The sequence below is a fragment of the Mobula birostris genome, chromosome 19, assembly GCF_030028105.1.
Source record: "Mobula birostris isolate sMobBir1 chromosome 19, sMobBir1.hap1, whole genome shotgun sequence".
In the NCBI taxonomy this organism is placed as follows: Eukaryota; Metazoa; Chordata; class Chondrichthyes; order Myliobatiformes; family Myliobatidae; genus Mobula; species Mobula birostris.
Genome location: NC_092388.1, coordinates 12,332,625 through 12,358,079, shown reverse-complemented (window position 1 = coordinate 12,358,079; position 25,455 = coordinate 12,332,625).

Below are 25,455 nucleotides of genomic sequence, written 5' to 3'. Positions count from 1 at the left end.
CAAATGGACTAATTCTACTCCAATGCCTTATGGTCATATGGTCTAATTATGTGACTTCCGAAACAATTTGTCTTCACCAGTGATGATATGCTGTGCTATATTAAAGGGAGTGAATACATAAGCAACCAATTATTTTATGTTTTATATTTGTAAATAATTTAGATCATCTTGTGGAGATCTGTTTTCAGTTTGACATGAAAGAGTTATTTTTCTGTTGATCAGTATCAAAAAAAAGCCAAATGAAATCCACTGTGATTCAATGTTGTAAAACAATAAAACATGCAAAGTTCCAAGGGTGGGGGGAGTGAATACTTTTTTATAGGCATGGTATAAGCCTTGCATCTAAATCTGATTAGTATTTAGTTGAGGGAACAAAACCTTCCAGCCCGATAAAGCTGTGCCTTCTAATTACACCTATGTACCAATTAACCTACCAACCTGAACATCTTTGGGATGTGGAGGGAAAATGCAACACCCGGAAACAACCTTATAGACGGCGGCAGACTTGAACCCAGGTCACGGGCGCGATAATAGCATTACACTAACTTCTGCACCACCAAGCCACCCCATTTGGACAATACTGCACTGGTTGAGCTCCTAGCCTATAGTCATTCCCAATGCTTTGCTGTCAGAAGGCTCAGTAGTGGTTGTGTCAATAAAAATAGTGAGGTGATTGCTGACTTTCTTCCTGAAGTACATGATACAGAATGGATGTTGTCTGTATTTACCCGTGTTTTACTGATATCCCAACTGTCCTGAGGTAACACACATAGAATTTGCTGGTGAACGCAGCAGGCCAGACAGCATCTATAGGAAGAGGTACAGGCAATGTTTTGGGCTGGGACCCTTCATCAGGACTAACTGAAAGAAGAGCTAGTAAGAGATTTGAAAATGGGAGGGGGAGGGGGAGATCCAAAATGATAGGAGAAGACAGGAGGGGGAGGGATGGAGCCAAGAGCTGGAAAGTTGATTGGCAAAAGGGATATGAGAGGATCATGGGACGGGAGGCCAAGGGAAACAGAAACAGGGAGGGGAAGCCCAGAGGATGGGCAATAACAGATGGGGTACAAGGGGGAGGTGGGGCATTAACAGAAGTTAGAGGTCAATGTTCATGCCATTAGGTTGGAGGCTACCCAGATGGAATATAAAGTGTTGTTCCTCCAACCTGAGTGTGGCTTCATCTTTACAGAGGAGGAGGCCGTGGATAGATGTATCAGAATGGGAATGGCTCACATCTTCAGTCTTGGAGCTGTGAACAGAGATTAACCATATGCAAATGACCCATGCCTGAACTCAATGGGCTGAATGGCCCAATTCTCCTCCTACTTCTTATGGTCAAATAACTCCATTCTGACAAAAGGAAGTCATTAAGGATGTACCTACAATAGTTAGAATAAGGATACATCTGTAACAAAATCAGTTTTGTTTACTCTATTTTTATACTAACTTAATATATATATTGGGTGGCGGGGTGGAGATATGTCTCTATCAAAGGGGGTGTAAAGCACTCTTTCCCTCTGCTAGCCTGCGAGTCACCCTTAGGCAAAGTGCAGCACCTGCTCAGCCCCCCCCAATCAGAGTCACGTGAAGCTGTGGGAGCAGCTGGTGGATGGTCGTACGAGCTGCCGGTGCAGATCACAAGTCCTGGTTATGCGACCACTGACACCAGGCAGACAATCTCTGAAGAGTATTGATAATGGCTGGGGTCACCTGTCTTGTAAAGACACCGCCCAGAAGAAGGTAATGGCAAACCACTTCTGCAGAAAAACTTGCCAAGAACAATCATGGTCGTAATAGCATGATTGCCCACCTATAACCATATAACCATATAACAATTACAGCACAGAAACAGGCCATCTCGGCCCTTCTAGTCCGTGCCGAACTCCTACTCTCACCTAGTCCCCCCGACCTGCACCTCATATGAAACAGCACATAATCATGATGACGATGGAGATATGTAGTATGTATACTTATACAGTATATATGTGTGTGTGTGTGTGTGTGTGTGTATATGTGTGTATATATATAGACAGAGAGAGAGAGAGAGATACATACATGTATATACATATATATATAAATCAGATCAGGTTTGAGAGGTGATTGATAAGTTTGTGGCCTGAGGTAGAAGGAAATGAGTTCTACGGCTCTCGTTACATGCACATGCATCTCAACTCTTTGAGTGATTATACAAAAGTTTGAAGTTAATAACTCATCTCCTTCTACCTTAGGCCACGAACTTATCAATCAACCCTGATGAGTTATTAACTGATGAGTTTTATATATATATATATATACATACACCTCTTATATGCACTGTCTCTGTTTCTCTTGCTCTTTCCACTTCTCCACTTTGGCTCACATTAAAAGATTCAACTGGTTAGACCAGGAATTCCCAACTTGGGGCCCATGGACCCATTGCTTAATTGTATTGGTCCATGGCATAAAAAAGGGTAGGAAAACCAGGGCTAGACCATAAAGCCATAAAACATAAAGAGCAGAATTAGGCCATTCAACCCATCTAGCCGGCTCTCCATTTCATCAAGGCTAATTTATTATATATATATATATATATCTCTCTTATTGTAACTTATAGTTTTTATTCTGTATTTCACTGTACATCTAGGGCAAAACAACAAATTTCATGACATATGCTAGTGATATTAAACTTGATTCTGATTCAGATCCTTTGTCTGTGATAACAGTCATTGACAAACACAACCATTTTCACAATGCTGATCATTTGAAGCTTTACTTGCCGAACTGAGTATGAAAAGACTGCTGTAGTACTTGTTCTTCCGTCGCTCACAACTGTGTGATTGTACAAAAGGCTTTTTTCCAGTCTGCCAGCTTGTGTGGATCCATCTGTTACTGCAAGATTTAACGTTCTCTCTTGTTTGTATACAGCAATTTCACTGAGTTATTGTCTATTGTTGGCACCATCCCTGAATATTCTGAAAGTCCCAACAAACAACCTCTCCCCAATGAGCTGAAATAGGCCTTCCAGCACTTCTGTAAACTCAATCTCAGTTCAGTCATTTGCTTCTGGCAGAATAATATTTTTTCATAAATTATGTAACATAACTATTTGATTGAATCTGAAAATCATACAGGACTGCTTTGTTTAGTTTGGATTCTTGTCATTTTACAGGATATAGAGATCACAGAGGCAAGAGGCAGATTGGCAGCTGATTCATGGCCAATGAAGGAGAAAAGGAACTTCATTATAGTTCCTTCATGAGTACTGACAACCTTATTTATTAAAACAGATGTTACAGGCTGATTTCTTTTTTAAATTGAACTCTTGCACTGTCTCTGTTTCGCTTGCTCTTTCCACTTCTCCACTTTGGCTCACATTAAAAGGTTCAACTGGTTAGACCAGGAATCCCCAACTTGCGGCCCATGGACCCCTTGCTTAATTGTATTGGTCCATGGCATAAAAAAGGGTAGGAAGACCAGGGCTAGACCATAAAGCCATAAAACATAAGAGCAGAATTAGGCCATTCAGCCCATCGAGTCGGCTCTCTATTTCATCAAGGCTTATTTATTATCCTTCTCAACACCATACTCCTGACTTCTCCCTGTAACCTTTGGCAACCTTTCTAATCAAGAAGCTACGAACCTCTGCTTTAAATATACCAAATTACTTGGCCTTGTGGCATGGGTCCTGAGGCTCCTATACATTCTTCCCGATGGCTGCAGCAAGAAGAGAGCATGACCTGAGCAGTAGGGGTGGGGTTGTCCTGTTTGATGGATGCTGCTTTCCTGCAACAGCTCCATGTAGATGTGCTCAATGGAGGGGAGGACTGGGGCAGTGGGAGAGCATCTTGGAGTTAGTGATCACAATTCTATCTCCTCTACCATAGCACTGCAGAGGGATAGGAGCAGAGAAGTAAGGAAAATGTTTAATTGGAGTAAGGGGAAATATGAAGCTATCAGGCAGGAACTTGGAAACATAAATTGGGAACAGATGTTCTCAGGGAAATGTACGGCAGAAATGTGGCAAATTCTCAGCGGATATTTGCGTGGTGTTCTGCATAGGTACGTTCCAATGAGACAAGGAAAGGACAGTATGGTACAGGAACCATGGTTTACAAAGCCTGTTGAAAATCTAGTCAAGAAGAAAAGAAAAGCTTATGAAAGGTTCAAAAAACTAGTTAATGATAGTCATCTAGAAGATTATAAGGCTAGCAGGAAGGAGTTTAAGAATGAAATTAGGAGAGCCAGAAGAGGCCATGAGAAGCCCTTGGTGCGCAGGATTAAGAAAAACCCCAAGGCAATCTACAAGTATGTGAAGAGCAAGAGGATAAGACGTGAAAGAATAGGACCAATCAAGTGTGACAGTGGAAAAGTGTGCATGGAACCAGAGGAGATGGCAGAGATGCTTAATGAATACTTTGCTTCAGTATTCACTACGGAAAAGGATCTTGGCGATTGTAGGGATGATTTATAGTGGATTGAAAAGCTGGAGCATATAGACATTAATAAAGAGGATGTACTGGAGCTTTTGGAAAGCATCAAGTTGGATAAGTCTCCGGGACCAGACGAGATGTACGTCAGGCTACTGTGAGAGGCGAGGGAGGAGATTACTGAGACTCTGGCAATGATCTTTGCATCATTAGTGGCGACGGGAGAAGTTCCAGAGGATTAGAGGGTTGCAGATGTTGTTCCCTTATTCAAGAAAGGGAACAGAGATAGCCCAGGAAATGATAGACCAGTGATTCTTACTTCAGTGGTTGGTAAGTTGATGGAAAAGATCCTGAGAGGCAGGATTTATGAACATTTGGAGAGGCATAATATGATTAGGAATAGTCAGCATGGTTTTGTCAAAGGCAGGTCATGCCTTACAAGCCTGATTGAATTTTTTGAAGATGTGACTAAACACATTGATGAAGGTAGAGCAGTAGATGTAGTGTATATGGATTTCAGCAAGGCACTTGATAAAGTACCCCATGCCAGGCTTATTGAGAAAGTAAGGAGGCATGGGATCCAAGGGAATCTTGCTTTGTGGATCCAGAATTGGCTTGCCCATGGGAGGTAAAGAGTGGTTGTAGATGAGTCATATTCTGCATGGAGGTCTGTGACCAGTTGTGTGCCTCTGGGATCTGTTCTGGGACCCCTTCTGTTCGTGATTTTTATAGATGACCTGGATAAGGAAATGGAAGGATGGGTTAGTAAATTTGCTGATGACACAATAGGTGGGGGTGTTGTGGATAGTGCGGAGGGCTGTCAGAGGTTACAGTGGATCAGCGATAGGATAAAAAACTGGGCTGAGATGTGGCAGATGGAGTTCAACCCAGATAAGTGTGAGGTGGTTCATTTTGGTAGGTCAAATATGATGGTAGAATGTAGTATTAATGGTAAGGCTCTTGGCAGTGTGGAGGATCAGAGGGATTTCGGGGTCCGAGTCCATAGAACACTCAAAGCTGCTGCACAGGTTGACTCTGTGGTTAAGAAGGCATACGGTGCATTGGCCTTCATCAACCATGGGATTGAGTTTAGGAGCTAAGAGGTAATGTAACAGCTATATAGGCCCCTGGTCAGACCCCACTTGGAGTACTGTGCTCAGTTCTGGTCACCTCACTACAAGAATAATGTGGAAACCATAGAAAGAGTGCAGAGGAGATTTACAAGAATTTTGCCTGGACTGGGGATTATGCCTTATGAAAATAGACTGAGTGAATTCAACCTTTTCTCCTTGGAGAGGTGGAGGATGAGAGGTGATCTAATAGAGGTGTACAAGATGATGAGGGGCATTGATCATGTGGATAGTCAGAGACTTTTTGCCAGGGCAGAAATCGCTAACATGAGAGGGCACAGTTTTAAGGTGCTTGGATGTAGGTACAGAGGAGATGTCAGGGGTAGTTTTTTACGCAGAGAGTGGTGAGTGCGTGGAATGGGCTGCCGGCAACAGTGGCGGAGATGGATACGATCGGGTCTTTTAAGAGACTCCTGGATAAGTACATGGAGCTTTGAAAAATAGAGGGCTATGGGTATCTCTAGGTAAAATAAGTACATGTTTTACACAGCCTTGTGGGCCAAAGGGCCTGTATCGTGCTGTAGGTTTTCTGTGTTTCTATGTATCCACTACCTTTTGTAGGATTTTCTGTTGAAGAGTGTTGGTGTTTCCATACCAGAATGTAATGCAACTATACTCTCCACCACACATCTTTAGAAGTTTGTCAAAGTATTAGATGTCATACTAAATCATCGCAACCTTCTAAGGAAGTCGAGGCCATGCTGTACTTTCTTCGTAATTGCACCTAACATGCAGGACCCAGAGCAGCTCCTCCGAAGTGAAAGCACTGAGGAATTTTAAATTGCTGGCCCTCTCCACCTTTGAGCTTCTGATAAGGACGGGCTCATGGACTTCAGAACCTCCTCCTGAAGTCAATAAACAGCTCCTTGGTCTTGCTGAGAGGTTGTTGTTGTGGCACCATTGAGCCAGATCTTTAGCCTGCCTCCTATATGTTGATTCATCACTGCTTTCGACTCAGCCTACGACAATAGCATCGTCAGCAAACTTGAATATGGCATTGGTGCTGTACTTAGTCGCACAGTCACATGTGTAAAGTGAGTAGAGCAGGGGGCTAAGCACACAACTTTGTGGTGCACCTGTGCTGTTGGAGATCATGGAGGAGATGTTGTTGACAATCTGAACTGACTGGTGTCTACAAATGAGGAAATCAAAGATCTACAGTAATCGCACAAGGAGGTATTGAAGCTTATTGACCAATTTTGAGGGGATGATAGTATCGAACGTCAAGCTGACCTCCAAACAGTAGGCAGGATATTGGGTACAAATTACAACAGGAGATAGAAGAGGTATGTAAGAAGGGCAATGAAATCCAATATGCAGGCAGATTTGGAAAATCAGGTTGGTGCTGGATCCCAAGAGAAGGAATTTGTAAAATGCCTATGAGATGGCATTTTAGAGCAGTTTGTGATTGAGCACACCATGGGAAAGGCACTTTGGGTGGGGTGTTGTGTAATGAACCAGATTTGATTAGGAAGCTTAAGGTAAAGGAACCCATAGGAGGCTGTGATCATAATGTGATAGAATTCACTCTGCTGTTTGAGAGAGGGAAGCTAAAATCAGGTGTGTCAGTATTACAGTAGAGTAAATGAAATTACAGAGACATGAGAGAAGAGCTGGCCAAAGATAATCCAAAGGAGACACTTACAGGGATGATGGCAGAATGACAAAGGCTAGAGTTTCTGGGAGCAATTTGAAAGGTGCAGGATAAATACATCCCGAAGATGAAGAAGTACTCTTAAGGAAGGATGATGCAACTGTGGCTGACGAGGGAAATCAAAGACAACATAAAAGGAAAAGAGAGGGCATATAATAGAGCAAAATTTAGTGGGATGTTAGAGGATTAGAAAGCTTTTAAAAAACAGCAGAAGGCAACAAAAAAAGCTATAAGGAGAGAAAGGATGATATATAAAGGTAAGCAAGGCAATAATATAAAAAAGGACACCAAAAGATTTTTCAGATATATAATGAGTAAAAGAGAGGTGAGCGTGGATGTTGGACTGCTGGAAAATTATGCTGGGGAGGTAGTAATGGGGGCAAAGAAATAGGCAATACTTAAGAAATATTTTGCTTCAGTCTTCACTGTGGAAGACACTAGCACTAGGCCAGAAATTCTAGAGTGTCAGGGGGCAGGGGTGATTCCATCAGCTATTACTAACGGGAAGGTACATGGGATGCCGAAACATCTGAGGGTAGATACGGAAGTAACCTGGACCAGATGGTCTCCACCTCAGGGTTCTGAAAGAGGTTGTGCAGGTATTAATAATGATCTTTCAAGAATCACTAGATTCTGGAATGGTCCTGAAGGACTGGAAAGTTGCAAAGTTTACTCCCCTCTTTGAGAATGGAGGGGAGACAGAAGAAATGAAATTATAGGCCAGTTAGCCTGGCTTCAGTAGTTGTGAGAATGTTGAAGTCAATTGTTGAGGATGATGATACAGGGGACTGGGAGCCACATGATAAAAATAGGCCAAAATCGGTATGGATTATTAAGGGGAAATCTTGCCTGACAAATCTATTGAAATTAGCAATCATCAAGTTTGTGGCGCTGGAGGTTCACCGTCTGCGTGAGATGATGGGACTTCCGAGAGACTTTGAGACTTTTTACTGTGCCCATGGTCTGTTCTTATCAAATTACGGTATTGCTTTGCATTGTTGTAACTATATGTTATAATTATGTGGTTTTTGTCAGTTTTTCAGTCGGTTTGTCTCATGTTTCTGTGATACCATTCTGGAGAAACTTTGTATCATTTCTTAATGCATGCATTACTAAATGACAATAAAAGAGGACTGTGTGTCCTCATAATCTAATCTAATCTAATCTAATTCTTTGAGGAAAATAACAGGCTGGATAGACAAAGGAGAGTCAGTGGATGTTGCTTTCCTGGATTTTCAGAAGGCCTTCGAAATTGGAGGCTGTTTAACAAGATAAGAGCCCATGACATTACAGGAAAGGTATAAGCATGGATAGAAGATTGACTGACTGGCAGGAGGCAAAGAGTGAGAATAGCAAAGGGCCTTTTCTGGTTGGCTGACCGATAACCAGAAGCAATCTGCAGACGTCAGCGTTGGGGCCATTTCTTTTCATGTTATACATTTTGTCAATGATTTGGGTGATGGAATTGATGTTTTTCTGGCCAAGTTTGCAGATGATAAGAAGATAGGTGGAGGGGCAGGTAGTACTGAGATTTGGAGATTTGCAGAATGGGCAAAGAAGAGTCAGATAATAATAATAATAATACTTTATTGATCCTGAGAGGGAAATTCTTTCATTACAGCAACAACACTTAAAAACACAACTTAGCAGTGTCCAGACTTAACTAATAATAAAGAACAGAATAATAATATACACAATAATGTGCAATAATGTGTAGTAATAATGTACAAAATAATAAAGATGAGGTGGTGTAAGGTGGTGTATGATTATCCATTTTAGTAAAAGGAATAAAGGCATAAACTATTTTCTAAAGAGGGAGAAAATTTTAAAAATCAGAGGTGCAAAAGGATTTAATAGCCCTTGTGCAGGATTCCCTAATGGTTAATTTGTAGGTTGGGTCAGTAGTGAGGAAGACAAATGCAGTGTTAGCATACATTTCGAGAGGGTAAAATATGAAAGCAAGGATGTAAAGCTGAGGTTTTATAAGGCATTGGTCAGACCACACTTGAAGTATTGTGAGCAGTTTTGGGTCCCTTATCTAAAAAAAATGCGCTGGCTTTGGAAAGGGTCCAGAGAACGTTCAACCATTCGCAGGAATGGGATCCTGGGAATGAAAGGGTTAATGTGTGAGGAGTATTTGATGGCACTGGGCCTGTACGCGCTGACGTTTAGAAGAATGAAGGGAAGATCTCATTTAAACCTATAGAATATTGAAAGGCCTTGATAGAGTAGATGTGGGGAGAATATTTCCTATTGAGGGAGAGTCTCTAACCGGAGGGCACAGCCTCAGAATACAATGACATCCTTTTTGAACAGAGATGAGCAGGAATTTCTTTAGCCAGAGGGTGGAGAATCTGTGGAATTCATTGCCACAGACGGCAGTGGAGGCCAAATCATTGGGCATAATTAAAGCAGAGGTTCTTGATTAGTCAGGGCTTCAAAGATTACGGGGAAAAAGCAGAAGAATGAGAGTGAGAGGGATAATAAATCAGCCATGATGGAGTGGATGTGCAAACCTGATGGGCTAAATGGCCTAATTCTGCTCCTATGCTTTATGGTCATATGGTTTCATTCCCTGCGTGTTTTTGTGCTGTCTAAATGCTTCTTATCATATGAATGCTCAGCCTAAAAAGTGCTAGACAAAAAGACATCCTGGTCTACAATGGCTGCTCCATCCTGTAACAGAAATTCTTAGGAGGGCAATACACAAGAGATTCTGCAGATGCTGGAATTCCAGAGTAACGCATTCAAAATGCTGGAGGAACACAGCAGGTCACACTGCATCTATGGAGAAGAATAAACAGCTGACATTTTGGGCCAAGACCCTTCATCAGTCCTGTAGACATTGTCTGTAGATGCCCCTCCCTTTCCAATCCTGATGAAGGGTCTTGGCCCTAAACGTTGACTGTTTACTCATTTCCATAGCTGCTGCCTGACCTGCTGAGTTCCTTCAGCATTTTGTTTGTTTATTTATGTTTTATTTATTTATTGAGATACAGTGCCAAATAGGCCTTTCCGGCTCTTTCAGCCACACCGCCAGCAATCCCCAATTTACAATGACCAATGAACCTACCAGCCAGTACACCTTTGGACTGTGGGAGGAAACCAGAGAACCCGAAGGAAACCTACGCGGTCACGGGGAGAACGTACAAACTCCTTACAGACAGCGGCGGGAATTGAACCTGGGTCACTTGTACTGAGAAGTGTTGTGGCTTTTTATATGTTACTCTTGTCCCTTTGGAAAACTAATCTTCAATCTCGGAACTGTTGAGACAAAAATGTGAACGCATTGAGTCATGGAAAACAAATACTTCAAAAAGAGTATTAAAAATAACATAAATTGGAACTCTTACACTAAATGACAGATTTAAATTCATTTTCCAAAACAGCTCGCATGCTTTTAAATGCCTAATGTCAGTCTTGAACACATTGTTCCTTGTGTCAAGTTGAAATAATCCAACCACATAAAATTTCTTCAGGCTGTGGTGACCTTAATGGCCACTGAGAGTGGTATTCCTGTGGTGGAGGATGACTGGAAGATTTGTCTTCACAAACTGAAGGCACAGTGCTTTTCTGGATGAGAATAATGAGGAATTCGCAGAAAATTGTGCCTAGTCACGCAAGCATGTCATCGCAGTGCATTGCAATATTTAAAGAAAATTCCTATCTGTTTTTGATGAAAATAAATGCTATGGCTTCTGAGAGACTTCATGTGCCAATCATTCAGAGGTGTCAATCATGATCAGGTTGTTGCTGCCCTCGCTAGCAGGCTCAGTATCTTACATAGAGCACTACCAATTCCGACCGGTAAATTGCCTCTCAAATTTCAATCATGTTTTATTGCAGTCAATGAATGCAATACGCTTAATTTAATTTTGTTTATTTAAGTGATAGGTTCCTTTGTAGAGGATGACATGTGAGACTGTAGATTCTTTCATCTGGGGCAAAAAAAAAACAAATTGGTGCGGGAACTCAGCGTTGTGTCAAGGCTGAGAGTGTTGAAGGAAGCTAGTCAATTTGAAGAGGTGATCAGCAGGGATGAGGCAGGGACTGGCAGGCGATAGAGCAACCAGGTGAGAAGGGAACGGATGGTGTTGGATTCTGATTCTTTTGCAATGCAAAAGTTCTTCAGAAGTCAAGAATGAGCCATAAGATTTATTACTTAACTGCCATTTTACTGTGTTGCAAAAACACAGAAACAGGAGCGAAGAGAAAGGGAAAAACAGTCATAGTTGTCTCAAACTCAGACTAGAGATAAAAACATTCCAATGATGATAATAAGCCTATAAAATAGCCAGATTTGAGTGGCCTGACACCTGCTACTGGAAACTAAGAAGCTTCTAAAATATATGGAGGTAACTGCAGCGCAATTACTGATATATAGGTGATCGCATAAGAATACGTAAGCACAGGAAAGTTTGTTGTGTATTTAATATCTCAGTAATATTGTGTGTATATTGTTTGATCAAGCATTCTTGCTCATTTAAATAATTCATTACAGGTTATATGTATAAATATGTGAATTGAAATGTCATCAGACTACCACGATACGTGCGCGCCTCACTGAAAGTAAACATGAAGCTAGACTCACATCTCAGACTCCCCTGTCGTCCTTTGAATTAGCTTAATGTTTTGAAGTTCCAAAACTTAATAAAGTTAATCTACAAGTAAAAAATAAAAAAATAACATTTCTACGCCCTCATCCAACGAATGACAGATGGAATTATAGAGTAGGGAGGCATGGAGTTTGGGAGCTGATAGGTGGAAACAGATAAGAAAGAGAAAAAAGTGGGGCTGGGTGGGATGGGAGTAGAGGCAGAGGCTAGAAAGTGATAAATGCAGACATAGAAAGCTGCAGACACTGGAATTTCATAAATAAGGTAGGTGATAAGTGGAATCAATATGAGAATCAGGTTTAATGAGGCTGGGGAGCATCATTTCTAGCACTCGGACAATCAGTACCGGTGCCCCCCAGGGATGTGTGCTCTCCCCACTGCTCTTCTCCCTTTACACTAATGACTGCACCTCACAGGATCCATCTGTTAAACTCCTGAAGTTTGCAGACAACACAACTGTCATTGGCCTTATCCGAGATGGTGATGAGTCTGCATACAGATGGGTGGTGGAACGGCTGGCCCTCTGGTGTGGAAAGAACAATCTGGAGCTAAATACGCTCAAGACTGTGGAGATGACAGTGGACTTCAGGAGGATCCCCCCACTCACTATACTCAACAGTATTGTGTCTGCTGTGGAGACCTTCAGGTTTCTGGGTGTCACAATCTCCCAGGACCTGAAGTGGACACCCAACGTGGACACTCTTATCAAAAAGGCTCAGCAGAGGTTGTATTTCCTACGTCAACTCAGGAAGTACAACCTGCCTCAGGAGCTGCTGATTCAATTCTATTCAGGAATAATCCAGTCTGTTCTCTGTTTGTCCATCACTGTCTGGTTTGGATCAGCTACCAAACAAGGCAAGAATAGACTCCAAAGAACCGTTAGGGCTGCGGAAAGGATTATTGGTGTGAAGCTGCCCTCGATCCAGGACTTATATGCATCTAGAGTCAAGAAGCGAGCAAGCAGCATCATTGTAGACCCATCACACCCTGGACATCACCTGTTCCAACTCCTTCCTTCTGGTAGGCGCTTTAGATCACTGTGTGCCAGGACAAATAGGTACAAGAACAGTTTCTTTCCGTATGCCATCAGTCTTATGAACATTTGAATTTTAATCTATTATAAACCAAGTCCACCTGTACATACACAGGTATACCTCATTGTATATAGTTCACGATTATTTGCACTATTGTTTTGTTTGCTTTTTGATTCTGTACAGCGAGAGCTCAGGGAAATCAGCATCAAATTCCCTGTATGTGTCCACATACTTGGCGATAGTAAGGGATTCTGATTCTGATTAATATCACTGACATATGTTGTGAAATTTGTTGTTCAGCAGCTGCAGTACTGTGCAATACATAATAAAAAACTATAAATTACAATTATACTGTGCAGATATTTAAATAGGTCGTGCAAAGGAAGTAGCCCAAGAAATAGTGGATGCATTAGTGATAATTTTTCAAAACTCATTAGATTCTGGACTAGTTCCTGAGGATTGGAGGGTGGCTAATGTAACTCCACTTTTTAAAAAAGGAGGGAGAGAGAAACCAGGGAATTATAGACCGGTTAGCCTAACATCGGTGGTGGGGAAACTGCTGGAGTCAGTTATCAAGGATGTGATAACAGCACATTTGGAAAGCGGTGAAATGATCGGACAAAGTCAGCATGGATTTGTGAAAGGAAAATCATGTCTAACGAATCTCATAGAATTTTTTGAGGATGTAACTAGTAGAGTGGATAGGGGAGAACCAGTGGATGTGGTATATTTGGATTTTCAAAAGGCTTTTGACAAGGTCCCACACAGGAGATTAGTGTGCAAACTTAAAGCACATAGTATTGGGGGTAAGGTATTGGTGTGGGTGGAGAATTGGTTAGCAGACAGGAAGCAAAGAGTGGGAATAAACGGGACCTTTTCAGAATGGCAGGCGGTGACTAGTGGGGTACCGCAAGGCTCAGTGCTGGGACCCCAGTTGTTTACAATATATATTAATGACTTGGATGAGGGAATTAAATGCAGCATCTCCAAGTTTGCGGATGACACGAAGCTGGGTGGCAGTGTTAGCTGTGAGGAGGATGCTAAGAGGATGCAGGGTGACTTGGATAGGTTGGGTGAGTGGGCAAATTCATGGCAGATGCAATTTAATGTGGATAAATATGAAGTTGTCCACTTTGGTGGCAAAAATAGGAAAACAGATTATTATCTGAATGGTGGCCGATTAGGGAAAGGGGAAGTGCAACGAGACCTGGGTGTCATTATACACCAGTCATTGAAAGTGGGCATGCAGGTACAGCAGGCGGTGAAAAAGGCGAATGGTATGCTGGCATTTATAGCGAAAGGATTCGAGTACAGGAGCAGGGAGGTACTACTGCAGTTGTACAAGGCCTTGGTGAGACCACACCTGGAGTATTGTGTGCAGTTTTGGTCCCTTAATCTGAGGAAAGACATCCTTGCCATAGAGGGAGTACAAAGAAGGTTCCCCAGATTGATTCCTGGGATGGCAGGACTTTCATATGAAGAAAGACTGGATGAACTGGGCTTGTACTCGTTGGAATTTAGAAGATTGAGGGGGGATCTGATTGAAACGTATAAGATCCTAAAGGGATTGGACAGGCTAGATGCAGGAAGATTGTTCCCGATGTTGGGGAAGTCCAGAACGAGGGGCCACAGTTTGAGGATAGAGGGGAAGTCTTTTAGGACCGAGATTAGGAAAAACTTCTTCACACAGAGAGTGGTGAATCTGTGGAATTCTCTGCCACAGGAAACAGTTGAGGCCAGTTCATTGGCTATATTTAAGAGGGAGTTAGATATGGCCCTTGTGGCTACGGGGGTCAGGGGGTATGGAGGGAAGGCTGGGGCGGGGTTCTGAGTTGGATGATCAGCCATGATCATAATAAATGGCGGTGCATGCTCGAAGGGCCGAATGGCCTACTCCTGCACCTATTTTCTATGTTTCTATGTTTCTAAATAGAGGGCAAAAGTACTGAATTAGTGTTCATGGGTTGGTTCATTGTCTGTTCAGAAATCTGATGGTGGAGGGGAAGATGCTGTTCCTAAAATGTTGTGTGTGTGTGTGTCTCAGAGTCCTGCATCTCTTGCTCAATGGTAGCAATAAGATGTCCTGAGTGTCGGAGGTCCTAAATGATGGAACGAGATTAGGAAGGGTTGATGGGTAGAAAGAATCAGATTTGGGAGAGGGAATCTCATCTTGACCTGTAACATTGATTATCCTTTTTCCTCTGTCTGACCCGCTGAGTTCCTCCAGCAGTTTGTTTATTAACCCCTGCCGAGGATAACTCACTTATATAGATTCATTATAATTCAGAATGCCGAAATGCAGATTATTTCTTCATTGATGTTGTACAGTTCGGGATATTTTACATATCTTTCAATGCTAGCTTATGATCATGCGGTGTTCAAAATGCATATTGCATTAAAGATGTCTGCAACTGTCTCACTCTTCAGAAAAAAATAAACTAACTATTAAAAATTATAAGCACAAGAAGATCTGCAGATGCTGAAAGTCCATAGAAACAAACACAAAATGCTGGAGAAACTCAGTAGATCAGGCAGCATCTATGGAGAGGAATAGAGAGTCAATATTTCAGGCCTAAGCCCTTCATCAGGGGCTCCTGCAGAATGTAAAAGCTACTGTGAATTCTATATAAATTGGCATATACCATATTTTAATTATTTCCTCTCAACTTTTTTTTTGCCTCTTCTCTCTCTCCCTTCTCCCTCTAAAACTGGATGCCACACAAACATCTCTGTATTGATCCTTTAGTATCTTGTCCTGAGATGGTTCTGACATCCATTCTCTGTGAAATTATGGGGCTCACAGCAAATGACAATTACTCCTGAGACCCCGGGGAATTGTGTTGTAAGGCAGCTCCCATTCAGGCAAATTATCTGCAGAGCTTCTAAAAATTCCAGCGCTAGATTAAATTTTAAGATTTATGGTCCTTCTCTGGCAGAGGAGCTGCAAGTGCTATAAAATAGCATGCAAAAAAACTTAAATTTCATCTATTGTAAGTAGCTGCTCACCTTTCATTAAATAGGCTGGATCATAGGGCTTTATATCACAATGGTTCAATGTGAGGGCTAGCTATGCTGCCTGCATGTTTATCTTTCAATGAAGATACGTTTCAGCAAAAGCTCAGCAAAGAACACAATCGGAGCCCACACCAGAAACTCATGTGCACACTCTCTTTAGAGTCCTAAAATTCTCTATCCATTGGTGTGGCAATGGTAGCATAGTGGTTAGTGTAATGCTTTACAGCACAATCGACCTGGGTTCAATTCCCACCCACGCCTGTAAGGAGTTTTTAATGTTCTCCCTGTCACTGTGTAGGTTTCCCCCCCCTTCCGGTTTCCTACCACATTCCAAAGACGTACGGGTTGGTAAGTTAACTGTTCCCCGTGGTGGAATTGCGTGGCATAGGCTTGATGGGCTGCAAGGATTTGTTACTGAACTATATCTCTAAATAAAGTAAAAAAAATCAGAAGATGGTGGGTTCTAAATCCCCCGCAGCAGTCTCCGGCAAGCTGAAGTTTGGGCTAATAGTATTAGTGGGTAAGATGTATCAGGAGATGTAATGAGCTCTTGACAGCCACTTACAACATCGAGAGCAAGGTTAAGAAGGATTAAAATCTTTAAGACTCTAACACTCAGGATTAACTTTCAATCCATGACAGTGAAGCTACATTTGGAAATTGAGTAATAATGATTAAATGGCACTCGCTAAGTGGTTAAAAAGGCATATGGGCTATATCTGTTATATTTAATGTCCACAAGCAGTTTCTGCTCGAATACAAAGTTGAATAAACATGGGTTCTGGTTATTCTCCTGATATTAGATCTGCTACAGTATCTGATTTAATTTTCCTGAATGTTTACAAAACAATAATTCAAGAGAATTTATAAAGATATGGATATTCTGCATCTTGGAACTCTCTTCCTTCTATGGTCTGAACCCTCAGCCCAGACCTGGCATCGCTTTGTATCTTGATTTACTTCTCACATTTTCCTTTCTCCTCTTGCAGTGTTTTGCTCATATCAGGCTTCTCCATCGTCCGGGCTTGTTTAAAAAAGAGCAGCTGTTGGCACATGTAACGTTAATGAAGGAATCTGGATGTGGGGTAAGCCCACAGTTTGAAATCCTGAATTTGCTTCAACGTCTCCTGCCTCCATCACTTCTGTCTCCATCCCTCCTTCCCCCCTTTTCAAAGATTGAGATTTGGGGTTGTTTATTGTCATTCTTCAGTGCACAAGCGTGAGGGAGAACAAAATAATTGGATCCGATGCAGCATAAAAAAAATCACAACTATAAAGACCACAATAAAAAAGCACAAAAAATATATAATTATAAAAGCAATCCTATAAAACACAATGTAGAAGTAACTGCTATCTACATAGGTAGACTGATTGTATGCATACATGTTCAATTGCCATGGCAACATAGTGGTTAGTGTGCTGCTATTACAGCTCAGGGCATTCCAAAGTTCCGAGTTCAATTCTGTACGTTTGTACGTTCCCCCAGTGAACTGCATAGGTTTTCTCCTTGTGCTCAGGTTTCCTCCCACAGTCCAAGGACATACTCGTTAGTAAGTTAATTGGTCATTGTAAGTTGTCCTGTGATTTCATGGCTTGGCTTTACGAATGAAGATTTAGGAAGGGGGCTGCCCACGTCTGCTGCAGGCTCGCTGGTGGCTGACGAGGCCAATACGGGACAGGCAGGCCCGGCCACAGCGGCTGCGAGGGAAATTCTGTTCTGGGTTTGGTGCTGCTGTGTCAGGGTTCTTCCTCCTTCTCCTTTTGTCCTCAATGCCAGCCCTGCGTGCGTTCTCGAAGGAGGAGACAGACTGGTGAATGGTGTGTCGCCAGGCCTTGCGATCGGAGGCTAGTTTAGACCACTGGCGATGGTCAATGTGACATGCACCAAGGGATTTCTTCAGAGAGTCCTTGTACCTCTTCTTCTGTGCCCCTCTGTCACGGTGGCCAGTGGAGATTTCGCCATACAGCACAATCCTGGGCAGGCGATGATCCTCCATCCTGGAGACGTGCCCTGCCCAGCGCAGCTGCGTCTTCAACAGCATGGCCTTGATGCTGGTGACCTCCACCTGTTCGAGGACTTTGATGTTGGTGACAAAGTCACTCCAGTGGATGTTGAGGATGCTGTGGAGGCAGCGCTGGTGGAAACGCTCAAGGAGTCGTAGGTGCTGACGGTAGGTGACCCACGACTCAGAGCCGTACAGGATGGTGGTCAGTACAATGGCTCTGTACACGCTGATCTTTGTGCCTTTCTTCAAATGCTTGTTGTTCCAGACTCTTTTGTACAGCCTGCTGAATGTGCTGTTTGCCTTTGCCAGTCTGTTGTCAATCTCTTTGTCGATCTTGGCATCTGACAAGATGGTGCACCCCAGGTAGCTGAACTGGTGGACTGTCTTCAGCTCTACCTCACCAATGGTGAGGCGGGGAGGGTGGTAATCTTCCTGAGGTGCGGGCTGATGGAGAACTTCTGTCTTCTTCAAGCTGACTTCCAGTCTGAAGAGCTCAGCAGCCTCTGTGAAGCAGGGTGTTATACGCTGCAGGGCTGTCTCTGTGTGGGCAACAAGGGCAGCATCGTCGGCAAAGAGTAGCTCTCGGATGAGTTGCTCCAATGTCTTGGTGTGGGACTATAAGCACCTCAGGTTGAACAGGCTGCCATCGGTGCGTTATCGGATGTAGACACCGTCCTCGTCATCAAGCTCTTCTGTGACCCTTTTGAGCATTATGCTGAAGAAGATGGTGAAGAGAGTCAGCGCGAGGACGCAGCTTTGCTTTACTCCGTTGCCTATTGGGAAGGGTTCTGAGAGGTCGTTGTTGTGTCTGACTTGGCCACGCTGATCTTCGTGTAGTTGGATGACCATGCTGAGGAACTCTGGGGGGCATCCCAGTCATTTCATGATTTGCCACTGACCTCCCTGCTCACGGTGTCGAATGCTTTGGTAAGGTCGACAAACATCACGTACAATCCCTTATTCTGTTCCCTACATTTCTCTTGGAGCTGCCTGAGAACAAATACCGTGTCTGTGGTGCTCCTGTTGGCTCTGAAGCCACACTGGCTCTCTGGGAGGTGTTCTTCTGTAATGACAGGCACCAATCAGTTCAGGAGTACTCTTGCGAGGATTTTTCCTGTGATAGAGAGAAGAGTTATTTCCCGGTAGTTGGACTTTTCTTATACAGGACGATGATGACTGCATCACAGAGGTCCTGTGGTAGGTTACCTTGTTCCCAGCAGCAGACAAAGAACTCATGGAGTTTGGTGTGTAACGTTGGGCCCCCATGCTCCCAAATCTCAGGTGGGATACCATCAACTCCCGCTGCCTTGCCACTTTTCAGCTGCTCTATGGCCTTGACTGTCTATTCTAGGGTTGGAATCTTGTCCAGTTCTGTTTTCTCTGGCTGTTGTGGGATGCGATGAATTGCTGAGTGTTGGATCATGCGGTTGGCGCTGAAGAGAGTCTGGAAATATTCCGACAACCAGTTCAGGATGGACGCCTTGTCTGTGAAGAGTGCCTGACCGTCTGCACTGCGCAAGGGACTCTGGACCTGGTGCGAAGGACCGTACATCGATCTCAGGGCTTCATAAAACCCTCTGTAGTCACCGGTGTCTGCGCAAAGCTGAGTTCCCTTTGCGCGGCTGGTCCACCACATGTTCCGAATCTCTCGAAACTTGCGCTGGAGGTTGCGGCATACAAGGCGGAAGGCTGCTTTCTTATCAGGGCAAGACGGCTGAGCAAGGAGCGCCTGGTGGGTGGATCTCTTCTTCGCCAGCAGTTCTTGGATCTCCGGGTTGTTTTCATCGAACCAGTCCTGTGATTAGGTGAGGGTAAAATGGGTGGGTTTTGGGTGGCAAGGCTCAGTGTGCCTGAAGGGCCAGTTCCATCGGTAATATACTTTGAAAAAGTGACTCTAGGTGATGTGTAGGTAGTGACGGTGTGGGTGGTGGGTGGGCTAATGTGTGGAGATACTAATCAGCCTAACAGCTGTCCTGGCATTCAAACCATACACGCTCCAGACCACAGTGCATTACCGTGAGCCGGAACAAAAATGGGGGGAAAAAATGCATAAATACTTCAAAATTTTTTTTCTGAAAGAAGAATTCACTCCCAAAACGTCCCACATGGGAGCACAAAATAGTTTTAGCTCCCAAGGGCTAATCCTACTAATAATTTTCCACTGTCGTGAACACTCAGTGCAGCAGTGTCCATGGATCCAGGGCTGACACGGGAAGCATACCTCGTTTTTCAAACAGGGTCATAATTCCATTTTTGGTCAAATCCTGGTCTTTCTAAAGAAGCGTCAGTTGACGCTCCAATTGCAATTTTTTTTTCTTTCCTTTTTAAAATTTAAATGAGATGGGAGGCTGTGACATACTCCTGGCTCCATTTAGGAAGGGATCTGGCAATATAATAGCATATTCCATATTCATCTGCGCTAGTTTCTGCAGGGGTCTTTCTGTAATTCACACTAAATTCTGCAGAAAGCAACACAAGTTATAAAATAGTAATATTAAAGCAGTACCATTGATTTCCCCTGGGTATTGTTAGGAGGCCAGGATCAGTAAATAAGGACATTTGTGACGAGACTCATGTGTGCTGTTAAAGGCTGTGGTGTTGGCTTTATTATTGTCCATTCTGAAATGCAAACCATGTCAGCTCACACAGTGGAATATTATCTGCAGCTTTGAAGCAGGCCATTAATTATTTTGTCGGTAGGTCCAGCTTTTTTCCCCACATGGCTTTTATTTTGGTCAGTCAGATATCTGACAAGTGTGTAAAAATAATCACCGTATTCACAGGTTCCCCAAAACAAACCAAAGGAAATCTTGCACCTGGGAGATTTCTTTTTCCCTGATAGCAAACACGAGGAGTGAGATTACATGCCCAATGGCGTCACACATTCATTACTCAATTTGCACTTTCTAATCAGAAATGCCATTAGCCACATCTGGATTCCCAATTAGTTGCATGTGGCTTTTGAATAATGCATTGAACAATGCTGCTTAAAACATCTGCTCCTTTCCAAAGCAAAGCTATAAATAACACAATAACTTTGAAATGAGTAAATAGGAATTCCCCTTCTTCTGCATTTTTCTGGCTAATGTTTTTTTTCAATTTTACACATTGCCATAAAGTACAAAAAAAATCATCTATTGCCTTTTATTTGGAGAGATTCCCTAAGGCGGGGATTCCCACTTCTTTGGGCTTAGGTGGAGGTCCACATACAAATGGTAGTGCTAAGCCAAGAAACACCAATAAACATTTGATTCCACAGAAGTGTAAATGGACCTCCTGCCATTGCTTGGTCTTCCACAGCTGTGGTCAGGAGTGTTTTTAGATGCTGAAGCCAACTGTGGCACCTCCACCAGGCAAATGGTCTGACACACGGAGCAGAAGAAACCAAACATCATTGGTAAATTTCATATACACTCAGCAGATATTTTTCAATGGGCAATCCCATTCCCCTCCCACCTACTCACTCTGAAGATGCCACTGATGAAGGATACTTTAGGGGACTGCATTCTGACCCAATTGCTCAATTGTTGTCTATTTTATGGTCAGAGATCATTCTTCAGTTGACTCATTGACTCCTTATTGAATTCAATACATCCAACTCATGATTATGAACACAACCAAGCACAAAATCCACATCCAGATGTTCAATTGTCATACATCCTTTCATCCACAAGGTCAAGTCCATAATGGACTTTATTCCTTGGAACGTAGAAGAGTAAAAGAAGATTTGATAGAAGTATACAAAATTATGAGGGGCATAGATAGGGTAAATGCAAGCAGGCTTTTTCCATTGAAGTTGGGTTGGGACTAGACCTAGAGTTCATGGGTTAAGGGTGAAAGGTGAAAGATTTAAGGGGAATATGAGGGGAAACCTTTTCACTCAGAGGGTCATGAGAGTGCAGAACGAGCTGTCAGCATAAGTGGTGCACGTGAGCTTGATTTCAATGTTTAAGAGAAGTTTGGATAGGTACGTAGATGGTAGGGTTATGGAGGGCTATGTTCCAGTGCAGGTCAGTGGGAGAAGGCAGTTTAAATGGTTCAGCATGGACTAGATGGGAAGGGCCTGTTTCTGTGCTGTATTTTTCTATGACTTTGAATGCCAAAGCATTGGAAAGTCAGCATATTAAATAATATGCTACATAAAATAATTGAGAACACAACTGTGGACAAATCACTCTTGAAAACCTTTACTTTCTCAAGTCTTGTAACTCATTGATTGATGTTTGAGATATTTGGGTTTTTTAATGTAAATCATTGGAAACATTTTTATTTCTTTAGAAAGGTACTGTGATTAGTATTAGTAGTCATGTGACCACTCCAGCCAAGTGTAATATTCTTCTAAGGGATTGTCTCTTGGTTGGTCTTCAAGTGACTGATCAGAGATCGACATAAATGGACAATACCTGTGCATTTAACATGGGGAGGCTGATGCTCAGGCAGCACCACATGGTCCTTGTCAGTTCTGGGTCAGGATCCAGAGGCAAGGGATACAAGACAACTGGGGGCCCTTCCTCTGCCTTCACTGCCATTGTGATGTGTCATCATCTTCTGCCAGCTCTACCGTTGAGGTTTTGGTTGGATCACTCTTTGTCTAGAACAGGAGTTCCCAACCCTTTTTTTATGTCCTGGACCAATACCATCAAGCAAGGGGTCAATGGACCCCAGATTGGGAATGCATGGTCTGGAACTTCCCCCCCCCCCACCTCACCGCCATGGTTGACCCTACCGGGAGCCAAGCGCCAGATGGTATTGCTCTTGGGATCTCACAAACTCACAAGCCTCTCCACCACAAGAAGATGAGCCTTGGAGAAGATTGTAACCACAACTGAAGACAGCAAATGGCGGCTGTGAGATTAGCATATTTCACTAGGATCCTGACCCGGATCTGGGCCGTACCCTCCAAATATCCGGACCTGCATCTCAGTCTTTTGGCACTACCTTACTTTCCATTTTTCTATTTTTCTATTTATGATTTATAATTTAAATTTTTAATATTTACTATCGATTTGTAATCCAGGGAGCGGGAAGCACAGAATCAAATATTGCTATGATGATTGTACATTTTAGTATCAATTGTTTGATGACAATAAAGTATAAAGTATAAAGCATAATCACAAACATTGTTCAATGCCAGTTTGTATCAGTTTGGAAAACAGGTTTTCATTGCCAAGATCTCCTGGTCTCAGCTCTCAGGCCTCAAACTTTTACTGCTTTTCAGGCTCAGATAAGATCTTTTGAATTCAAGTTGAATTGTTTGGTTCAGTCCGTTTCAAAAGATTTATTTTGTACAAGCTTGTTTGTATTTCAATTTTAATACAATTTGAAATAAATTTACAACAGAAGTCCTGATTTATATTTCCAAGAACCTTTTAAAATTAAAAATTTAGCCTCCCATCTTAGATGCTAGAGCAGCAGATCTGAAATCAACAAGATATCTGGAGATGCCAAAGTTACCTTTTCATAAGACATGACCCTTACAGCCATGTTGAAGCAGTCTGCTGTCAGTTATAATTCCGCATTATTTGCCAGGAGATTTGTTGAGGCACAAGCCCTGTTATACTGGAGGCCTGGATACTTTGGGGAGCAAAATTCCAAAAGAAAATGAAGTCTCTGTAGAATAATGTGTCTGAACTCTTCATAATTTTACTAAAGTTAAGAAAAGCAAAATAAGGGTTAGGATTGTATAACATTTCTGGTCCAAAACTTTCCATTTGTGGTGATATCAAAATCCCACTGATAGCTCCCTGATGACAAGGCTCCTCTTGCTTCCAAAATATTTTCCATCAACAGTTCCTTAATTCTTGACACTTTATTGGTATTAAACTGTATAAAAGATAGGGAACGTCGCCAACAATCTTTTTTCATCTGCAAGCTTATGCAAGGTCAATGGCTGCTAGTACTTTTTTGAGGAATCTTTATAAAGTGGGTTCTTTATGCATTAGACCAATAAAGACCAATAAGGCACTTAACCACACAGTGCTCTGTGACGACACTGGTACCAAGCTGTATCGGCCCTTGCCCTTCCCTTGGACACCATCGGTGTCGTGGAGAGGGGAGACTTGCAGCATGGACAGCTGCCGGTCTTCCATACAACCTTGCCCAGGCCTGTGCCCTGGAGAGTGAAGACTTTCCAAGCGCAGATCCATGGTCTCGCAAGACTAGCGGATGCCTTATAGACCAATAAAGTTCAGATTTCAAAGTAAATTTAATATCAAAGTACATATGTGTCACCATATACGACTCTGATGCTGAGATGCACCCTAGGGTGCGCTGGGTCACATCATCAGTGATGTAACCTAGGTCATTGGGTGTTCAACATCAGACACTCTCACTCAGGTGACCCAGCCATAGTTGATCAGGCACCGGCTTGTGTCTCAGCAGTACTGGTCCATGAGCCATATCTCCTGACCCATGGCCACCTAGAGGCTTGCTCACCAGCCTCCGTGATGGTCCTGATGGCTCTTTTCTTTGCAGCTGCTCGTCGTGCCAAGCAGAGAATAGGTTCTGTAATGTGAGCGGCAAGCAAAACCTCTACACCCCACCTCTGTTCTTGTGGGCATTCAGAGTAAATACTAAGAAACACAAAAGGTTCAATGAAAAAAACTACGCACACAATTGGACGAACAATCAATGTGCTAAAGAAGACCAACAGTGCAAGCACAAACAAAAAATAAACAAATAAATATATGTATATATTAACACTGAGAACAAGAGTTGTAGAGTCCTGGGAAGTAAGCCTGTAGGTTGTGGAATCAGTGCCGTGTTGAGGTGAGTGAAGTTATCTATGGTGCTTCAGAAGCCTGATGGTTGAGGAGCATTAGCTGATCCTGAACCTGGTGGTGTAGGTGGTGTAGGTGGTGTTAGGGTACCTTCTTGCTCATGGGAGCAGCATGGCCTAGATGGTGGGGTTCCTTGATGACGGGACATGGAGTGAATTATCTCTTAACACAGTGATACAATTTGTTTAAACTTTATAAATTTATCAACGAGGAAGGCAAACTGGTATGTAAGTAACATTGCACAAATCGGTTCCTTTAATGTGCCACATAATGTGTCAATGTAAATGTAAAATTGCATACACATCGTTGCAGCGTGCAGAATGTTTAAATCTGATAGGATCTTTGAATGTTTTTGGACAGGCTTGCACTGAAAATTTGTGGAGAAATATTTCAAACGTGTCTTGAAATTTTCTGTCAAGACTAGCCTCCATTATTAAGAATTATGTACATTTGATTTGGACATTTTTTTTTCTAAATCCAAGCTAAATGGGGTGATGGATGCTTAATAGAGAAATCCATGGTGATCACAGGAGTGAAGCACCGAGTGAGGTTTCTGTGGCTTGTCAATGTGTTAGCCTCCCTAGAAGTGGTAAGTATACACAGCTACAAGGGGAAAAAAAATCTCCTGGCAACAGCAGGAGCCCCGAAGTCTCAGATTTAACGAGGACCAGCTGAAAATGTGAGCCTAACAGCGCACAGACCATCTCGTGTCTGCCAATTCATTTCCTGGCTTGAAAAAAAAAATCTTGTTTCCTCTCAAACATGGCAGCGCACCGGGGGAATTCTGAATGGAATCAATTGCACTTGTTACTAAC